General features: G+C 49.3%; 1 protein-coding gene across 2 annotated transcripts in view; it reads right to left on the reverse strand.

Moving 5' to 3' along the window:
• ERCC4 (ERCC excision repair 4, endonuclease catalytic subunit) overlaps positions 1-22,497 on the reverse strand; it is a 469,013-nt gene that overhangs the window by 54,267 nt on the left and 392,249 nt on the right. The gene's annotated exons all lie outside the window — the stretch shown is intronic.

The raw sequence follows: 22,497 nt of genomic DNA on the forward strand, positions 1-22,497 counted from the left end.
TTTGGTGATGACGTCTTTGTAGATGTCTGCTAGGATATTTGGGTCATTAGCGAATGGGGGAGCTAACTCGGGGGTATTGAGGTATGGGCGCAGGTTCTCCTCTGAGTTTTTTTAGAGCTTCTGACTTGTGCAGTGCTAGCAGGGGTCAGAGTTTTGTGGTGTTTGGTTGTAGGAATGAAGAACTCAATGCAGTTGTGGTCAGTCCAGGGCAGTGAGAAGTTCGAGGTGATAGTGGAAAGGCAATTATGGTCTACAATCCAGTCAAGAATGCAGCCTTTGGTGTGAGTAGGGCTTACTACTTTTTGGGTGAAGCTCAAGTCATTGAGTTCCTTGGTGAGAGTGGCTGCATGTTTGTCCTTAGTGTCGTTGAACCCGAGATTGAGGTCTCCTAATAGAAGGGTTTTGGTGGAGCTTTTGATATTATTGCTGAGGATGTGAATGATGTTATCCTGGGAGTCTGGGGTATTGCCTGGGGGGCGGTATAGTAGTTGAATGTTGATGGTGCAGTTGGGTGACACTGCGAGTTTGGCTGATAAAAGGTCAGAGCTGTTGGTCGAGGGGTGACTGACAATTCGGAGCTGGAGTTTCTCCTTGTAGATGAGGGCTACTCCGCCTCCTATTCGATCTGGCCTATCTTGTCTGAGTATGGTGAAGCCGGGTGGTAGTGCCAATGCAACAGCGGGGCCTGATGCTTCATGTAACCATGTTTCAGTGATGGCTAGTAGGTCAATGTTATTGTTGGTTATGAGGTCATGAATATCAGGTGCATGAGCTGGGAGAGATCGGACATTGAGGAGGGCACATTTGATGTGAGGTGTGTTTGGTTTGTTTGTGGACGTGCGCGTCGTGGTCGTATCTGATATGTTATGTGATGTGGTATTGTGGGATGAGGCGAGGTGAGTGGGTGGTGGGCTGTGGGAGAGTGGGTGTTCCATGCGGAGGCAGCGTTTGGAGGTGGTACGGGAACTCAGTCGATAGTTTCTGTGTTCTGTGAGGAGGGGTTGTGTGCTAAGTTCTGTGATCTGTGTGCGAGCTCTAAGTCTTTCTAGTCTATGCCTAATTACGACACAGGGTGTGCGATGTGGCATGGTTAGTGTGGTGTCCGGGGTAGCGAGAAGTTTGTGGAAGGGAAGTGGTGTGGGTATGAGGGGATGGATGGGAGTATAGAGTTTGAGAGCAGTGAGTGTTGCGAGGAGAAAGAGCAGCGTGGTGGTGGCAGCGGTAGGCTTGCAGGACGCTGTGGGCATGATTGTATGCTGGGCGGGGCTGTGTGTGGAGGAGGATACAGTCAGGTAGGCTGGACCTGGCTTAAGGTGGCAGGAGTGGATAGGTTCAGAGTGGGTTGAAAGGCTTCCTGGGGTACTGGGGGTATCAGTGTGGCTACGCTCTTTAAGAGGTACTGGTCGGATTGCAGATGAGCGACTATAAGGCACAACACAATTCGAGTATGGTCTGTGAGCGACCAAAGGGCACAACACAGTTCAAATGTGGTCTGAAGGCGACCATAAGGCACAACACAGTTCAAATGTGGTCTGAAGGCGACCATAAGGCACAACACAGTTCAAATGTGGTCTGAAAGCGACCATAGGGCACAACACAGTTCAAATGTAGTCTGAAGGCGACCATGAGGCACAACACAGTTCAAATGTGGTCTGAAGGCGACCATAAGGCACAATACAGTTCAAATGTGGTCTGCTGGCGACCATAGGGCACAACATAGTTCAAAAGTGAGGCAGCATTGACCAAAATCCAATGCAAGTACATAGGTCAGGGTGACATTGTGAGGTAGTGATGATGAAATGTGAGGTCAATGGCATGCACAGTGATATGCCTAAGGTGTTGATGCTCGTACATGCAGCAATGTGCTATCATGATGAGTTAAAATACTGGGATGGTTGTGCAGACGCATAGGGTCATTGGTCACTTACTGGTGAGTCATAGGGTGCAGCATGTCATGTGGAACTGGGCAGTGTGCCCAAATGGACAGAGGCTGTAGAAGCATAGTAGCATGGCCGGGTTATCTATGCACATGTCTTTAACAGGTTGCGCAATGTTAAGGCAGGATAGCTTACCTAATAGTTAATAGTTCTAGGCGTTCACGTGGCAACACGTTTAGCATGAAGACCTCGCAGGCGCCTCCATGCGCAAACAGGGGCAAACAGGATGGCCTTATTCGGCCTTCGTCGGCCGCTGGCTTTCCGCCTGCCGGCGGAAGTAGGTTGTAAATATTATGGCGCGTTGCTTAGCAACAGCGAGGCCTCCAAGCCTCGCTCTGATGCCGAGCAGCGCCCGGCATTTTGTTTCTGTATCTGGATATGCAGACCAGCTGATCTCGGTGCTAGGTGCTGCAGAGTCCAGACAGATGCAGGTACGGCCTGTAATAAGGTAAAATTGATGCAGTGGTTGTAGTGATGGCCCACACGGTCAGCAGAGATGGCGATGGCTGGAATCAGCTGTTCTCAGCCTTGGTGAAGCGAACGGAGTATGCTGCAGTCTGCAGCCTCGTGGTCCTGCCAGAGGTTGGTGGGGGCTCCTGCCCCTAACATAACATATCTTCTTATTGACATTGTATTCTTAAAATCCTGAAAAATGGATGTTACGTTTGGAGGATACCTAGAGCTGACCTTGTCCAATGGGTATACAGTGATTATCACAAAATATAAATAACGAAACACTTTAATAACGAAAACTAAATCATGAAAAAATGTCACATTGTTTGTTAAAAGATATATATGGGGGGGTGGGGTAAAAGATAGAAAAAAGGGTGGGGGATTTGGGGTGGGGTGAGGTAAAGCTAGGTAAAGGTGAGGTAAAGGTGAGGTAAAGCTAGGGAAACAGGGGGCTGGGAGGGGTGAACCTGTAAGTGATTTCAATCCAGCACTCCAACTAAGTCAATGCCTAGTATGCGATGCCCAATGGAAACCCTTATTTATATATTTTTATGTAAAAGTTCTTTTCATTCTGGGTGATGTACCCTTATATAACGCCCCTCTCTTTGAATCCCCCCGGTCTCACTGAACCAAGAAATAGGTTTGTTTTGCAAATTAAAAGATGTATTTGAAGAATTGAACAATATATAGATTACACTTTTATGAATATGAATAATATCTGAATATCACACTTATGGATATAAAAAATGATCAGCAATGGGTAATATTACAATATCAACAACCTCTTTAATCAATTAGGAGTAGGAATAGGAAGATTAATGTAGCAGAGAATAACTGTGTGGGTTGAATGAAATGCAGTGATATGAAAGAATGCAACACAGAAATAAACTTGATATGAATTCAACCAAAGACAATGTAATCACTCTTTCCCTCTGTCACTACTCACTCCCCCCAATATGCAATATGAAGAGATGGAATGAGGTATCAGGAATAACAATCAGCAATTTCAGTTCCAATCTCGATTCCCCCCCACCCCCAGCAAGCTTACAGAAAACAGTAATGATTTTAAACAGGTCAATTGCTTTTAAATGTGGTTGAATTGAATGGGAAAAATGTTAAAATGATATTAATTCACTACATTGAATTCAGAACTAGTCAGAGTGGCTTTGGATTGGTTCAGGTAGACACTAACAATGATTGTAGAATGATTAGCAGATGGAAAACGAAATTCAGAAGTTGAAAGCAAGAAATAGCTGTTTTTTTACATGGGGAGAAATTCAGCCAAATGCAAATTTGCAGCAACTTTTCCGCATGTGAGAAACGCGATTATGGAAAAACTAAGGAATTGGAATGTCGTTTTGGGTTCGTTTGAAAGCTGAGGATGTTAGCTTCAAAATGGCATTTAAATTTCCTAGCACGTACGGTTCAGAAGACAGAGGTTTTAGTAAAGGTAGATTTTTCTCAAAAGGAGTGAAGATTTCAAATGAAATTGCGCTTTGAATTGCAAACAGGTTGGCTTACACTAACAATTATCACAGGATTAGATGGATGAGACAAGGATTCAGAATGGACAAAAGAGATTCTACAATGCAGTCTGGATATGCTGGAATGGGTTGGATGGATTACTTTAAACTAAGAGATGACTTTGGGCAGTTCTATACTAAATACTTACAACTATGGCTTTGGAATGGAATGGGCCTGTCAAAGATCTGGTCAAGGGTTTGGCTGGGATTCACTAGCTACCAGACAGGTCTCAGGTTCTTGGTTTTGCTCTCAGCAAGGCACTCTGGTCTGCACGGCCTCTTGGACTGGATCTGACGGGTTCTGGGTTACAGCTCTGCTGGACTGATCTGGATCTTGGGTTCTAGCAAAGGTTGCTGGCCAGAAGCAGCAAACAGCTCAGACAGGCTGTTGAATGGGTTAGGCCTCGTGGAGGTTTAGGGGTTAAATCAGGTTGCCAGATTTTAAAGGCCTGCTGAAAAGGGTTCAGCTTTTGGGTTAGGCCTCTGCTTCAGCGTTCTGAAGTCTGGTTCTAGAGAAGAGTTCTAGAGATGGGTTCTTCCTGCAGAGCGCTTCGCCAGTGGATCAGTGATGAGTGAAGGCCGCGAGTGCGCGTTGCAAACGAAGGCGCGAGCGCTGGGTGCCGTAGTAGAAGAAAACGGCGTCCATGGCAACCGCGCGTGCGCGGGGCCCGAAGCTCCGTGACGCTGGTCAATCCCCTGCAACACGGAAGCAGTGTCGGGCAGGGGTGGAGGCGCGTGTTCCCGTTTGTTGTTATGGTGGTAACTATGGGAACTGGCGACGGCGCGTGGCTGCTGTCGCTGCACTCAACCCTCAGGGCTGAATCAGGTAAAAGGGGGGGGGGGGAATATGATTTGTGGATAGTGTGTCCCAGCACAAAGAGGAGTGGGGCTAAAGGACAGACTTGGTGGTCACATGGCACGTGGGCCGGAGACCTCATGTGCGATGTGCCAATGCCCCCAAGCGTGTTGTGTGAGTAATACTCACATACAAGTCCACGGGCGCTGAAGGGGCCTGTGGGGGGCAAAGATGCGCATATAGTGCTGCGAATTATCCATGGATGTATGAGGGTGGTGTATTGTGATGCCAGGCAAGGTACATAGTGAGGTGGCATACAACAGGTTACTCATGAATATTTTCACTTAAATGCAGGGCTGGAAAATCTCATTCAGACCGTGGTGATATGTGTCCAGGCGGTGGATCCATCTGGATTCTTTTTTAAGAAGACTATATTGGATGTCCGCTCCGCCTTTCACTTTTTCCACCACCCACCACAGAATATCGTTGGGGGTGTGATTCATTGTCAGGTAGTGCTCCACTTACTTTTTTGTACACCATGAATCAAACGCAACAAGCGTCTGCTGGTAGTCATTATTTGTGCACGTGACAGCAATATTATCCCGCACCGTGCTATAATGTCTTAAACTTGGACAGCGCATGAAGCATACACACCAAATATTCATTTATTAGTTAGCCTTGGTTCCCCACCTCACTCTGGGCTGGTCTTCTCTTTCTCTGTCCCGGGTTTTCCCTAGGACTAATTCCAGTAATCACGCCAGATGCTGATGAAGAATTTCAACGCTTCCATCCCAGCTCATCAACCACCCAGTGAACTTTCACTTGCCACCCTACAGGTACCTATTTCATGTATCTGTTCTACCCTGCATTGGTGTTTACCCGCAAGCCACTGTAGCCCATAGCGAGGTCCATATAACACCCCTCAGTATATTTTTACAACCTTCATTTTTGTCCCCTGCGCAGAATTACGCTGTACACTACGACTACTGCCTTGGGCCCGCTTACTTTTCAGCAGGACCCATTTCAGTACCTTCATTTCCCAGCCCTTTGCCCTTTGGTGATTGAAGACAGAGTCTTGGGGATCACAGCACCGGCAGGTAAGCTGCTGCTTCGGTGCTTGAGAGAACATACATATTGTCATCTATGCCAAATGATTATTGGCATTCTTTTAAATTACTCACTGCAGCTCTCTACACATTGCAGGGTCGCCCCTACGGAGCCCTGATGAAGGCGGATGCTACCTTACTGCATTTCCGCCGAAACGTGTCAATCCGGGAATAGCCACATGCAATTGTTCCCATTTGAATCAGACCCTGTTCACTCAGTCTCTGCCACGTTGGCTATCAAGATATCTTATTCTCCATAGGACCCTGGAAACACATATTGTTGTAAAGTATTATCTGACTAAGAAACTTTCCATTAATAAGGACACCCTTATGAAATTGGGCGATGATATAGCCTTCCTCGCCTTTTACTTTTTGACCTTGGGATTTATTCACAAAGGACCTGTGTGTCCCCATGAACTGGTACACTACGATGTAAGAATGAAAATAACCTTTGTCCAAGATTGATCTGTATATTGTTAATACAGCATTTTTTGTTCACTTTGTTGTAAATACTGCACTTCTCTCCTTTTTTTGAGTTATATTGATGGTATCATACGTTGTCTTTACCTTTTGTTTATGTATGTTGCATTTTTTCAACACTTTGTTTCAAGTTTTATGTACTGAATATCTGCCTGTATGATTAGCAAATAAAACTCTTGTTTGCTATTCTCTGGTTTGTTTTAGCTCAGTGAGAGGTTAATATACCTTTGACCTCAGGTTTGGATCTACCACTTTACGGACCAACCTACACACTAATTTATGGACAGGACCATAATCCTGTACCAGTAAAGCACCATAGCCTTGAGCTTTGTCCACTAGGAAGGGTACAAACTTTTTTGTTTACATGTTATGCCTGTGGCTCAGTATGCTTTCTGAATCGAGCCCAACCCTATCTCCCCTCGGGGCCTTTTATGTTACCAACTTTTAAACATGACAGGTTTTAGATATCGCCAGCTTCTGACAGAGGTGAGTAACGGTATTGCACCCATTTTCAACATAATTTTCCAACAAGCAATCTTCAATGTGGATTTTCTTCTGATAAGTGTACTTCTGTGGACATTGTATTTATGCGGATTCTTGAAGTAGAATGATGTTTAACACCCAACAAGGAGGTTGGGTCTTTTGGGTGGTTTGTGAGCCATGATTTTTGCAAATTTGACAACCAAGAAAAACGGTTTTTCACACAGCTCTGTTTCTTTTGCAATCAGCCGTGCTTTGTGGGCAGCCAAATGATGGGTTTTGGCAGTGGTCTCCTGTGTTACCACTGAGATAGGCAAAAGTGGATGGCGGCCTATTTTTTGGATTTTTACTGCGCACTTTTGGGTGATTTTTAGCGAGCAGCATGCTTTCTGGCGGCCATTCTGATGTTCCTGATGCAAGCAGCACACAGGAATGTTGTAGGGCCTGGACTAGTGGGGAAAAACATCCCACAACCCCCCCCCCCAAATAGAAAAGGGAAACAAATTCGACATTTTTACATTCTTTTTATTTGATCTAGGAGTTTAAGGGAGGCCATGGTATGACTAGGTAGAGAAGGTTCTGCACAAAGAATTATTCCTTATATAGTGAAAAAGTATACCATTCCTTGTATTACAATATCAGGTCCTTTCTTTCATTGGGCTTCACATCTCATAATGGTCATCTAAATAATTTAGGACAGGACCCTAAATGCTATCTGGTTGTTACGGTAAAGGTAAAAAGAAAGCCTAAATTGTTTTAATTAGCTACATCATCTGAGGTCAACCTACGACTAGAACATTACAGCATTTGTAGCACAGCTCACCTTGCTTGGGGTAGGCCATCTGTTATATATTCATGCACCACTTGCTGATAAAAGGTTTTGGATAAAACACTGTCAAGAAGCCAATTAATCTGTACTGTCCTGCTAATTTTGGTTATTGGTGCATGCACAGTTTGTTGGGATTTACTGCTTCTCTTAGCAAGTATGGAGGTATTGATCGCCGGAGTGCAGAGGAAGGGGAACAGAGGATGTTCAAATAGGTTTTGAATCAGATGTCATCTGGTAGTAGCACTATCAATGTTACTGTTAATACTCGGAACAGGACAGGATGAAGTTTTAGCATGGCTGCTAACTTCTACAATGTTTCTATCAGGGCAAAAAGTATTATCGTAGGTAAGGACAGCCAATAATAATAACTTTCAATGTCTACACTCTCCAAAACACAACGGTTAAAACCCAGATGTTTGTTGGCCAACTGTCCATGAAAATGGCCAACTGTCCATGGAAATGGCTGCTCCGGCTTGACCCTCTCACTCCCCTCTGAATCCCTCCCGAAATATGAGCGTGTGCGAGGAGCATCTGCCTAATTAAAGTGCTGGAAATTATGGTAGAGTAACGGCGGCACGGAATGGAGAGGCCTCAAGCAATGCTGGAGAGCGGGGACTATATCAACTGCCAGTGACCCACTCCCAACTGACCAAAAGGAAGTATGGAGAAAATGGCAGATGGCTATTAGGTAGATCCTACCTGCAGTCTGGAGAGGCTGAGGCGTGGATTCTGGCAGTCATGAGCGGAGGAGCAGACCCCGGCTCCAGGGACACCCAGCAAACAGCAGGAAGCTGCGGCTGCAGAGCAGCAGCTGTGCGAGTCGGGAGAGAGCAGTGCGGCATCAGAGTGTTGAGGGAGAGCGGACAGAGCAGGACAAGTGAGAGACGCACGGTCATCAGTGGTTCAATAAGCCCAGCACACTTCCGTGTGGCCAGCAAGAGGCTCGAGCGCTGGATTGGCAGCACAAGTTAAGGCAGCATGACGACTGGAGGCAGGGTCAATGCACACCGAGCAACAATGGAAAAGGAAAGGGGACTGCCTGACGCTTGGCAAATGTCATTCCTGCACCTGAAATCTCTAACAAAAACGTGTGTGGCCCTTAATGTTCAAAAGTGATTCTGCATTGGCGCAAGAAGAAAATGTTTCCTCTCCACTACTGTTACCTATTACCAGGATGCAGCTGCACATGGAAAGTTCACCTTAGCCATAATAAATGCGATGAGGCAGAGGGAATTTTTCAGCGGTGAGGGTTTGACAAGGTCACAGCCTAATGAAGTTGAACTTTTTGTGCTCTCAACGCTGGACACATTCAAGGAGGATTGGCATACAGTTTTTGAGTCAAAGTCAGGCGCAGAGGGGATCTCTTCCATTAATTCACAGGACAGGAAGGAGCGGTAGGACGGAAGGAGGGGAAAGGAGACACTAAGAATGCAACAGTGACATCAAGAGTAAAGGAACTCGGGCACTGAGTTAATCACTTAAGCACAATGGCAAACCAATCAATGGAAGAGACAGGTGGGTCGTCGGAGGCTCTGAAACTGGACCTTATACTGCAGCAGTTTGCGAAATTCAACGAGACGGTGGCAAATATGGATGCAAGAACAAAGGAGACACATTGAGAGGTCCTCAGTTTTAAGGCAGAAATTAACGAGTTCACAGACAGGCTGGTAGAAGTGGAGGAGAGAGTGGGGAGAGTGGAGGTGGTGGCGGACAGTCTTCCTCCTATAGGCTCAAATGGGTATGTTGCGCACCACCAACAATGAGTTGGAAGACAGAAGATGACAATGCAACATCTGCTTCTTTGGGTTTCCAGAAAAAGTGGAAAGAACAGACCCAATTGTGTTTTTGGAGAAGTGGATACCAGCAAATCTAAAAATGGAATTCGAGAGAACCATAGAAGAACAAGTTACTTACTCCTGGTAACGTTCTTTCTTTTGGATGTTCCTCCCGCATATTCCTCATCTTACGATAATTATCCTTCCAGCTTAGCTCCTTTGGAAAAACTTTCGACAGGGGGCGCTGTCTGCCATCTCGTCGAGTCGATGTCCCTCGAGGGCCTCTGTTCGACTGTTGACGTCATCAGTATAAATAACGTATGCAGCACCCGTTGGCTTCAGTTCTGTTTTCCCCCTCCTGTAGAAGAATTATCAGGCGTACCAGAGACCGTAGGCTCCAAGAAAGCGTAAAGTGTAAAGACAAGTAATTTCTACGGCGGGGTTGGCTGGGAGGGGCGATGAAGTGAGAGGAACAGCCAATCAAAAGAACGGTAGCAGGGGGTAAATAACTGGTTCTTAGAATGCATTGTGTCCACTCAAGTATTCCTCATCTTATGATAGACTCGCAAAGCAGTAATAATTTGGTGGTGGGAGTACACATTATATTTTGTCTCAACTGTTATCATGGATTGAATGAACGACCGATTTTCCAAATTGTCCTTCTTGACTGGAAGATGAATCCAGGCAGTAAAGTTTCACATATGTGTGAAAAGATGACCAAGTGGCCGCTGCACAAATGTCTGACTGGAACACCTCTCTGAAGAGCAGCAGAGGTTGCCATGCCCCTTGTGGAATGTGCTCTCAAGCCTTCCGGGGGCTCTTTGCCCACTAACCTGAAACATTCCCCAATAGCCAGGATGATCCATCTGGCTAGGGTCTGTTTTGTCACAGCTAAACCCAATTTAGGGCCTGTATAGCCAATGAATAATTGGTCAATTTTGACACAATTTTGCCATTATCGATATATAAAAGCCGAGCGCCCTTTTTGGGTGCAGCCTATGTAATATTTCCTCCTCCTTTTCACAATGAGAAGGTGGGTAGAAAGATGGCAAAATGATCTTTTGCGACAAGTGAAAGTCGCAGACTACCTTCGGTAGAAAAGAAGGTTTTACCCTGAGAATAACCTTGTCTTTATAGAAAAAAAGTATGTGGAGGTTTACAGGAAAAAGTGACTGCAACTCGCTTACCCTACGGGCTAACGTCATTGCTATTAGCAAAACTGTTTTCAAAGTTAACAGTCTTAATGGGCATGAAATGTACTGGCTCAAAGGGGATGTGTGTTAGAAATGTTAACACCCGGTTAAGAACCCATATAGGGGCTTGGAAAGGAACTGGTAGGAATACGTTAGTAAGACCCTTTAGGAATTGAACAATCAGAGGGATTTTAAAATATGAATCCGCTTCTGGAGAGTGCTTGAAAATAGACAGCACCGCCAGGAAACCTTTAATTGTTCCAATCTAGAGCCTCAGATTTGCCAGATGTAATAAAAAAGGAAGCACCATAGGTGTGTCACAAAGAAAAAGGGTCCACATTCTTATCATTGCACCAACTGATGAACTTGTTCCAACGGCAGCGGTACAAAGATTTTGTTGCTGGCCTTCTGGCCAAAAGCAAGATCTCCATTACGTCACCCGGGATTTCCCAATCCCTGCATCTCAACCTCTCAGAAACCATGCATGAAGGTTGAGAGTCTTGACCTGTGGATGGAGAACTTGGCCCTCCTCTCACGAGAGAAGAACAAGTTACTCTCTTACCTGGTAACGTTCTTTCAATGGGATGGTCCGACGACGTATTCCATATCTTTGACAGTAATCACCACAGCCGTGCTGCTTCGGAAAATTTTTCAGCGTCTGTGTCGATGACGTTGATGCGGTGTCCAGTCAACTGGTCGACTGCAATTTGGTTGACTGCAATTTGGTCCACACCATTTGGTCGAATGCCAAATGGTCGATTTTTTTTTTTTATATATATATATATGTGTTTTGTGGGTTTTCGTGTGGGGAAAAAAAAGAAAAAAGAAAAAAAGGGGGTTGGGGGGGGGGGGGTGAGCCCCCCAAAAAAAACCAAAAAATGGGTAAAAAAAAAAAAAAAAAATTCGACCATTTGGCATTCGACCAAATGGTGTCGACCAAATTGTCTGTCGACCAAATGTTTTCGACCATTTGACTGGTAACCGCATCAACGGGTACGCCGCCCTCGAGGACCTCCTCCGATGGCCAACGTCACCAGATGTTATAAGTAGGACGCACGACGCCCGTAGCCTCAGTTGTAGTTTTTTCCCCCAGAACGTGTGACACCAGTCTTCTGCCAGTCAGACACACAAGACCTTGTGGAAACGTAAGCTGCAATCGCATAAGAAATTCTGCAGCGGGGAAGGTAGGGAGGGAGCGATATGGAATGCGTCGTTGGACCATCCCATCGAAAGACCGTTACCAGGTAAGAGTAACTTGTTCTTCGAGGGGATTGGGTCCTCCGACCTATTCCATATCTTTGACAGACTCCCAAAGCAGTACCAAAGCAAAGAGTTGGGAAAAGAATTTAGAAACCAAATTTAGCATGCCCAATCAAATTGTGGAATAAAGGACTGCCTTGCCAAAGGCCAGATCCTGTCCTCGGATGGAATCGAGGGAATAGTGACGTACAAAAGTATGTACTGAAGCCCAGGTGTGGCTGCATCACAGAAATTACGAATAGGAACACTCCTCTGTAGGGCAGTAGATGCAGCCATACCCCTGGTAGAATGGGCCCGCAAGCCAGCCGGTGGGTCCTTACCCGCCAAGCGGTAACACTCGGAGATAGCCAAAATAATCCGAGACAAAGTCGGTTTCCTCACAGCTTGTCCCAAAAGCTTTCCAGCGTAACCAATGAAGAGCCGATTGTCCACTCTGACCCGGGACATATGTGAAATATAAAAGCTCAACGCTCTCCTAGGATCAAGCCTATGGAGCCTCTCCTCTTCCTTACCAGGATGCGGAGGAGGATAGAATGCCGAAAGAACAACCTTCTGGCCCAAATGAAATTCCGAAACCACCTTCGGAAGAAAGGAAGGACGACCTCGAAGGACAACCTTGTCCTTATGAAACACAGTGAAGGGTGGCTTAACTGAAAGTGCCTGTAACTCACTCACTCTGCGAGCGGAAGTAACCGCAACCAAAAACACAGTTTTAAGAGTTAACAGTCTCAAAGGGCAAGAATGCAAAGGCTCAAACGGAGCACCCATATGAAACTTAACAATGTTCAAATCCCAACCGGGCACCAGAAAAGGTGACGGAGGGAACACATTAGTGAGCCCTTTCAAAAACTGAGAAATTAAAGGAATCTTAAAATAGGAACATTCTTCAGACGAGTGCTTAAATATGGACAGCGCCGCCAGGTAACCTTTAATGGTACCCACTTGCAAGCCCCTGTGGGCCAAGGAAAGCAAAAAAGACAGAACCATGGGAATTTCACACTCAAAAGGATCCACATTCTTAACTCTGCACCAGTCGCAGAATTTACGCCAACAGCAACGATACAGAGACTTGGTTGCCGGCCGCCTGGCCGCCTGGCCGAGAGCAACACCTCCAACACGTCTTCAGGGAGGTCCCAATCCTTATACCTCAACCTTTCAGAAGCCAAGCGTGAAGGTTGAGGGATCTGACCTCTGGATGGAGAACCTGACCCCCCGCCCCCGTGAGAGCAGATTGTCTCGGTAGGGAAGACGACGTGGAGGGCAGATGGACAAGTCGAGAAGGTCCGGGTACCACGTCCTCCGGACCCACGCCGGAGCAATGAGGATCATTCGGGAACCGAACCTCCGTAGTACTTGCGGGATGACGGGGACTGGAGGAAACGCGTACAGCAGTGTGAATGACCACTCCACCACGAACGCGTATCCTAAGGCTCCTTTTGGAGGAAATTCCCGCGAGCAGAACCTTTCGCAATTACGGTTGACACTAGAGGCGAAGAGATCCACTTGAGGGGTCCCCCAAAGGGCGAAGATCTCCAGGAGAATCTCCTGAGCCAGCTCCCACTCGTGAGAGATCGTGCTCTGCCTGCTCAGAGCATCCACCATCTCGTTGTCGTCTCTGGCCAGGTGAACAGCCGAGATCGAAACTTCCTGCTGGATGGCCCAAAACTCGAGCTGCATCGCCTCCCTGCACAGAGGAAGTGACCCTGCCCCCCCCCTTTTTGTTGAGGTAGTGCATGGCCACCGTGTTGTCCGTTAGGATCAGGACACTCTTTCCTTGCACAGTCGGCAGAAAAGCCTTCAGGGCTAGCCTGACAGCCCTCAGCTCCTACAGAAATAACGACCGCTGACTGTCAACTCGTTGGCATGAGCTCCCCATCCCGTGAGGGATGCGTCCGTCACGATCGTCAACTCCGACCAGGGAAGACAAAACGGCGACCCCTTCATTAGATTGGGGTTGACGGCCCACCACAGAAGGTCCTGGGCGACCGAAGGCGGCACCTGAACAGGGTCCGACATCCTGCCGGAAGATTGCAACCACTGCATCTTGATTGCCCACTGCAAAGATCTCATCCGCAGACGAGCCTCTGGCACCAGAAGAATACAGGATGCCATGACACCGAGCAACCTCAAGAACTCGAACGCCGGGAGCGTCTGGGCAAGTTGAAACTTGTTCACCATCTGCTGAATGTGAAGAGCCCTCACCTGAGGAGGAAAACAGCCCCAGGGACGTGTCGAGCACTGCTCCGATGTACTGGAGCCGCTGTGTTGGCATCAAATGGGACTTCTTTAAATTGAGGGAGAAGCCCAGCTTGTGAAGGGAGTGGCAGGTGACGGACAGATGATCCAGGACTTGCTCGGGAGAGCACCCCCTGATTAACCAATCGTCCAGGTAGGGGTAGACGTGAATCCCCCCTTTCCTGAGATGCGCTGCCACCACCACCATGAGCTTGGTGAAAACCCTTGCGGCGGAGGTCAATCCGAACGGCAGGACCCGAAACTGAAAGTGCGAGTCGCCAACCGCGAACCTCAGGTGGTACTTGTGCTTGGGATGAATCGGCACATGGAAGTAAGCGTCCTTGAGGTCAAGAGACACCAACCAGTCCTGAAGTTGAAGGGCCTGGAGGACTTGAGAGAGAGTAACTATCTTGAACTTGTCCTTCCTGAGGAGTTTGTTCAAACCGTGCAAGTCCACGATGGGTCTCAATCCCCAGTCTTTCTTCAAAATCAAAAAATAAGGGGAATACCATCCCTTGTTCCTCTCCGCTACAGGCACCAGTTCTATGGCACCCTTCTCCAGGAGGGGTTGAATTTCCTGCGCAAGGAGCGGATCCGGACTCTTCAAAGAGAAGTTCCCAGGTGGATTGTCATGAGGCCACTGCTGAAAAGGAAGACAGTAGCCGTGGGTTATGATCTCCAGAACCCACACATCTGAAGTAATGGCACGCCACTCTACAAGATGCTGCGCCAGCCTTCCCCCAACCACCGAACCATGGGACATGGCCTCATGACTGAGTGGTAGTGGCTGCGGCGTTGCCTGAGGGCAAAGAGGCAACTGCCCGAGCGGCCTTGGCACTTCGAGTACCCTGTTTTCCACCTCTGGCACTCCTACGGTGGCCTCTTTGACTGACAGCTCGTCTCGCTTTACTGAAGGACGAGTAATAGCGAAAGGAACCTGCCCTCCATTGTTGTCCCCTAGGACGAAAAGGCGGAGGTTGTCGAACTGCAGCGCCCAACGACTTGGCTGCAGCTTTTGAGGTCTGCAACCTCTCAAGGCTCTCATCAGCCTTGCTGCCAAAAAGATGTTCACCGTCAAAGGGCTTGTTGAGGAGCCGGGACTGCACATCAGGAGCGAACCCCGACTTCCGCAACCACGCAAACCTGCGTATTATGGTGCTCGCCACCATGGACCGGCTGACACAATCTGCCATGTCCAAACCCGACTGAACGGCCTCACACATGGCATCCTTGCCATCCTGAACCATAGCAAGGAAACCATCCCGTTCGTCCCCTTCAGGAATATGTTCAGTCGCTAATGCAACAGTTCCACAGAGTGTGTGTGAAACGAGACAAGGCACATACAGAGTTGGCCACCTGAAGTGCCATACCCCCTGAAGAAAACACTTTCTTCACCCAGCCATCAAAACGTTTGTCGTCCCTATCCGGAGGGATGGTAGGATACGACGCCTGCTTTGCCGGGGCCGTAGCCGCCTGCACCACCAAACTCTCTGGAGTGGGGTGCCTTGACAAGTAGCAGGGGTTGCTACTCGCTGGACGGTATTTTCGCGACAAAGACTTGCCCACTGCCGGGAGACTCTCCGGAACAGTCCAAGCCGCCGCCACCCTTCTCTGCAGAGCCATATGAAACGGCAGTACCAGGTCAGTGGGGGGACCAAGATCGAGGATGTCCGTGAGATCATCCTGAACAAACTCCCCTGGGGGAGCCGACCATCCCAAGTACTCAGTGACCCGAGACATAAGGCGCCGGTACGAAGAATCCGCATAAGTGCCAGGCTCAGGCCTACAAAACTCCACGTCCGGAGAGGTGTCCAGTCCACTGACATCATGCAGTGACTGCCTCAGGTCATCAAATTGGCTATGGCCCGAGAGAAGCTCATCTGGCACCATAATCGGAACCAAGCCCTCATCAGAGCCCACATCACCCTCTGAAATGTACTCCAGGCGGTGAGAGGAAGACACCTGGGGACCAAAGCTATGCCTGACCTTAGCCAGAGATTTTCTAGGGGCTACCCCCGTGGCGCGGGGCCCCTCTGACACCACCGCCTCGAAAGGCGTGGAGGGCGCCGAACGAGTCGGCGTCGAGTGAATCGGCATTAGCCGCAGCATCGGCGGCGTCGACACAGGCCTCGAAGCCAGAGCTCAGAGCGTGTCCTTCGACGACCTAGGTGCCGACAGCGTCGACGACCCCCTCAGAGGCAGAGCCTCGAGAGAGAGGTCGTCGACTACCTCGGTACCACAGACGTCTACGTCTTCCTCGAAGATGGCACAGGGTCACGCGGTCTTCAGCGCGTCGATGACCGGGACCTGGAACGGACATGGCGAGAATGGTTACCCTTATCCGAGCGGGACCTCTCCCGCGAACCGTGCCGACCACCCGAGCCCGAAGGCGTGCGAGCGGTGTCTCTCGACCGGTCACGACCGACCCCACTCGAAGGCGCGGACGGACCGATGCCCTGCGATTCGAGAATCGCTAACTTCTTCCCGAAGGAAGCCCATTCCTCCCGTGTCGCTTGCATGGTGGGATAAGTGACCCGCCGACGGGCAGAGTCCTCGGAAGAGGACGGGGAAGGCGACCGATGCCGGTGCTTCTGGGAATGCCTCGAAGAAGCAGAGGAGTGGCGAGACCGACTCCTGGAAGGAGACCCACTGGACCTCTGACGATGACGCGGAGAGTCCCCTCTCGAATCATCCGTCGAAAGCCCCACAGACCTTGACTTCCAGGGCTTAGACACCCTACCGACAACTTCTTCTTACGCTCCCGCAAGGCCTTGGCCATGAGCGACTGGCAGTCGACACAGTCGTCCGTGTCGTGGGCCTCCCTGAGGCACCAGAGGCAGGCGTTGTGCGAGTCCGTTACCGACATCTTGGACCCACAGTCCCCGCATTTCTTGAAGCCCGGACGCGGGGTTGAAGACGGGGTAGACATTGTCACGAGCAGGCTTTTTCACAAAAACCGAACAGGTTCAAAGAACCGAGACGAATACAACAGAAACTCCAAAGAGTCGAGGCGTTCCGAGATTCACGAAGCGAACACGTTCGCGGAAAAAACTGAACTGAGGCTACGGGCGTCGTGCGTCCTACTTATCACATCGGGTGATGTCGGCCGTCGGAGGAGGTCCTCGGGGATGGCGCATCGATGCAGGACGCAGAAAAATTTTCCGAAGCAGCACAGCTGTGGTGATTACTGTTAAAGATATGTAATACGACGGAGGACCCAATCCCCTCGAATGTCTTCTTTGTGTAAGACGTATTGGAGGGCAGATGGACATGTCCAGAAGGTCTGAGTACCACATCCTCCTGGCCCAATCCGCAGCAACTAGGATCATGGATTTACCGAAACTTCTCAACATCCTGATAGCTTGAAGAATGACGGTGACTGGAGGAAGCGCGTACAGGAGTAGAAACTCCCAGTCCATTACGCACGCGACCCCTAAAGCTCCTCTTGAAGGAAATTCCCTGGAGCAAAACAGTTTGCCCTTCCGGTTGACACCGGTCACAAACAGATCCACTTGAGGGGTTCTACAAAGGGTGAAGATCTCTTGAAGGACTTTCTGAGCTGGTTCCCACACATGGGACACTGTGCTTTGCCTGCTCAGAGCGTCCCTTGCTGTGTTCTCCTCTCCGGCTAGGTGAACTGTTGATAGAGATTTCTTCTTGAATTGCCCCAAACCACAACGGCATTGCTTCTCTGCACAGTGGTAGTGACCCTATACCTCTCTTGTTTAGGAAGTACATGGCCACTGTTTTGTCCATCATTATTAGGACATTCCTTCCCCATAGAGAGGGCAGAAAGGCCTTCAGCGATAGTCTAATTGCCCTTAGCTCCAAAAGGGTTGATGTGTAGTTTGGACTCCGATGGAGACCAACGACCGCAGATTGTCAGATCATTTGAGTGGGCTTGCCAACCCGCGAGTGAGGCATCCGTCACTATTGTTATTTCTGGCCATGGCTACCAAAAAGATTCTTCCTTCAGAATATTGCCCTTGCAAGCCCACCACAGCAGGTCCTGTGCTACTCTGCTCGGAACTTGAAGGTGGACTGACATTCTGGCTGAGAATTGGGACCATTGAGCCCATTGGAGGGATCTTCTTCTCAGGCGAGCCTCTGGCACCAGGAAAATGCAGGATGGTGAGAGACCGAGCAACCTTAAAAACCAAAGGCCAGAAGACGCTGGGCTGGAGACCATCTGCAGAATGTGTTGAGCCCTCACCTCGGGTGGTGAGGCTTTCCCTGAGGAAGCATCCAGGACTGCTCCAATAAATTGGAGTCTTTGAGATGGTATCATGTGGGACTTCTTGTAATTGAGGGAGAAGCACAGACTGTGAGTGGCAGGTTACACTGAAATGTTACCAGTCTTGCTCGGGTGAACGTGCCCTGATCAGCGAATCATCCAGGTAGGGGTAGACGTGAATCCCCCTCTCTTTAGACTCGCTGCCACCACCTCCATTAACTTGGTGAAATCCCTTGGGCGGAGGTCAGCTTGAATGACAGAACTCTGAACTGATAATGAGAACCGCCAGCAGCGAACCTCAGGTACTTTCTGTGCTTGCGATGGATAGGCACATGAAAGTAAGCATCCTGAAGGTACAATAACACCATCCAGTCTTGGAGTTGGAGAGCCTGAAGGATTTGAGAAAGGGTAACTAACCATCTTGAACTACTCCGTCCTGAGGAACTTGTTCAAGTTACTTAAGTTCAAGATGGGTCTAAATCATATGTCCTTTTTGAATCCAAGACTAAACAGAAGGTCTACAGTCTTCTAGGTGTTGAGAAAGCATGTGTCGTAAGAGTCCCCTGATACGAGCCAGTCATCTAGGTAAGGGTAAGGGTAAACCGGGACGGATAGTCTGCGCAGGTGTGCTGCCACTACTGCCAGGACCTTTCTAAACACCCTTGGCGCCGAGGCAATGCCGAAGGGGAGCACCTTGAATTGGTAGTGTCTGTCCTCTATCATGAACCTTAGATATTTCCTGTGCACTGGCAACATTGAAATATGAAAGTATGCATCTTTCATGTCCAGTGTTGCCATGTGGTCCCCCCGTTTCAACAGTGGGATCACTTCCTGTAGCGTTATATGAAACTTTCGAGGTTTTATAAATTTGTTCGCTGGGTGCAAGTCTAGAACAGGGCGCATGGTGAGGTCCTTTTTGTGTAAAAGAAAGTACACTGAATAAATACCCTTGTTTACCTGAAGAATAGGGACGGCTTCTATGGCGTCCTTTCCCAGAAGCGCTTCCACCTCTTGATTCAGGATCTGCAGATGGTAAGGCGAGAGGCGTCGTGAACGTGGCGGTCTGGACTGTGGTGGTCGGGCGATTTCCACGCAGTACCCATGGGCGACCGTCTTTATGATCCACTGATTTGAAGTTATCCCCTCCCATGCTGTAAGGAAAGATAAGCGCCCCCAACCGGGGTGACATGTGAGGGGACCTGGATCCGTTGGTCATTTCTGACCAGAGGCTGCGCTCCTCTGGGGTCGGGGCCTCTGCCTTTGCTGCATCGTTGTCCCCTAGGTGGGTAGTTGGCGGGGCTTCCGGATGCTTGTCCAGAGTTCGTTTCCCGTATTGTAGTTATTTTGACCTGAATGGGATTGGCTTCGAAAGGACTGACGAGAACCGCCTCCCCTCTCGGGGGGGAAGGTTTTTGTGTTATTTGTTGTAAGGACTGAAGAGTCTTTTGCTCTTTTTGGCCGTCTCCACAGCTTCATCGGCCGCTTTACCGAAGAGATTGGTCTCTTCTATGGGTTTGTTAATAAGGGCAGCCTGTGTTTCAGGCTTGAACCCCGAGTTGAAGAGCCAAGCGTGCCGCTAGTGTTCCCTGGGCCAGGGACCTGCCTGCCATCTCTGCAGTGTCCCGAGTGTTTTTAATTATATTATGATTTACTTGCCTGCCCTCAGCCACAATGGTGAGTAGTCTGGACCTAGCGGGTTCAGGAACCTCCTGGAGACCTTTTTGTACAAGGTTCCATTGTGCGTCTGCATAACTGGCAAGCAACGTTGTGTTATTTGCTATGCGTGTGGTGAATGCAGCTGCCAAGGTAACACGTTTACCTAAGGCGTACAATCTTTTAGATTCCTTATCCGGAGGTGCTTCCCCTGTAGCAAGGGGTACCACTGCCCGTTTCCAGGTGGTAGTGACTACCAAGGAGTTGGGGATGGCGTGGCCTTTAATATACTGAGGGTCAGTATGAGATGGCCGAAATAGTTTTTCCACTCTTGGATTCACTGCCCGGGGTCTGTGCTGGTGTGACCAGGGAGGGGGCCAACCTTCTTTTAACAGGGTTTCTCTTTGAGAATGTCCTCCACATAATCTTGTTCGGGTACCGCCTCCTGGGTGGTGATCTTAAAGTGCTGTGCTGCCTTTCTTAAGATGGCATTGAAAGCCATTTGACTGTCCACAGGCGAGGCTGGCGGGCCAGAGTGGAAGGAGGGGAATCCAGGCATAGGACATCAGTGTCCTGATCTTGCGTAGGGAGTGCAGATGGCTCTGTCTCCACTTGCTGGGTCTCCTCCACGCTGCCCATGGCATCCTCCTGATAATCAGGGTAGTCTTGTAGGAAGAAAAGGTCTTCTTCCTCGTCATAGATATCTTGGTAAGTGTCCATCTGGACCATATCTTCATGGGGGACAGAAGCCGAAGTGTCTTGAGAGTCAAGATGTTCAGGGAAACGTGAAGCTGACACAAAAGAGGGTCTTCACAAGCTCTCTTAGGGGATGGATGCTCTGAACGCGAGGCAATCCTTTCTAGGCGGTCCATGCACCCTTCAAACTTTTCCCTGGTCCACTTAGACGAACCAGCAGGGGCAAAAGAAGGAAAAACGTTGCCTTCCTCTCGTTGGCGTCCAAATTTGTCCCCAAGGGCGTTGGACAGAGGCTCCTGGATGTCCCCGTAGGTTTTGCGAGTACTGGGGTGCCATGGCGTGTCTTTAGAACTGTCTGCGGCACGCACCATGTGTTTCAACCGTTTTATAGACGTCAGCCCAATCGCCGAAGTAATCCTCGCAAGACTTTCCTCAATCTCCACTGAATCAGCGTGAGCCAACGGGTCAGCAGAAGATTTATCACCTACCGTGGCGCCAGAGGGCCTAGCAGTAGATTTCTTGGCTGTGGAACGGCTAGGAGGCCTAGGAGTAGGTTTCGGGCCTACCAGGGCCTTAGGGGGTGCCGGAGCGTCGGATGATCGCGCTTCGGCGTCCAAACCCGATTTAGAGGCAAGATGCTGCTGCGGATGCAGGGAAGGCTGCTGATCTACCAGATCAAAGGATTCCGTCTAAATTATCGGCGGTCCTGTTGGTGCTTTCACCTTTTTCGAAATCGGTGATGGGGTTGTGTGCTTACTGTGTGGTTTCTGTACGCCCTTGTCGCCGGGTGCTGTCCCCAAAGCGAGACTTACGTCAGGCCTAGAAGGGTTTGGAACGGGCGTGGCAGACCTAGTAGAGTCCGCCTTAAAGTCGATGACATCCGACACGGATGTCTGGTCATCATCAGTGCCTCCGCCACTTCGGCGGGTGTGGCGGTGGGGGAAGAGGGTTCAGCCCGCAACATACCGTACGCCGCCCACCGCTTTACACGGCGCTCATTAAGGGTCTTAGGCCTAAGGCGCTTACAGACCGCACACTGCTTCTTGTTGTGATCTAGGGGTAGACAAGATTTACACGTACTGTGCTAGTCTTTCGTCTTTCCACGGTTACCTGACCCTACACTTAAGGCAGAACCTAAATGGTGTCCTTTCCATAGCGAAAGGTATTGACAAAGATGACCAGATCTAGAGGGCAAAGAGGGGGAAAGAGGAGAGACATAACGAAAGATCTGGCCACCCCGACTCCACTCTCCCTACTGTGTAGGCTGGCCAGAGGGCCCGGCCACATGGATGGCTCAACCACCGGAGATCGTAGGTGCCGAAATCCACCGCCGTAGAAACTTCCCGCAGTCTTTGCCGAAGTTGCATGATTCGCCATTGAAGTGACTTATGGGGAAATAACTGTCAAAGTCGTTATAAACATAAATAATGGGCTTCATTACGAGTTCGGCGGCAACCAGCTGGTTTTTCCGGCTCGGTTACTCCCTGACTCGTATTACCATTCCGCCTCCGTGACTCCCGTAATTACCAGGGCATTACGACCCTGGTGTCCCGGGAATCCCGGAGGCGGAATTCGGTAAATCCCTATTCCCATTGGGAACGGGGAAGTGGAAACACCGGCACCTTCTCGTGATGGTGCTGGTGTTTCCACGTCTGCCTGCAGGCGGGCGGTGTTAAACCCACCAGGTCAGACCTCCCGCCTGCAGGACTAGGGATTGGGCGATCCGGAATTAACAGTGGTGGCGGGTTTACCGCCACTGTTCTTTCCGGACCGCCCGACCCGTAATGAGGTCAAATGTCTTATGAAGAGCTCCGCTATAGGGCGACCAGTTATCTGGGCGGAAAAAA

Source organism: Ambystoma mexicanum, chromosome 2q (genome assembly GCF_040938575.1).
Source record: "Ambystoma mexicanum isolate Mex_15411 chromosome 2q, UKY_AmexF1_1, whole genome shotgun sequence".
NCBI classification, from domain to species: Eukaryota; Metazoa; Chordata; class Amphibia; order Caudata; family Ambystomatidae; genus Ambystoma; species Ambystoma mexicanum.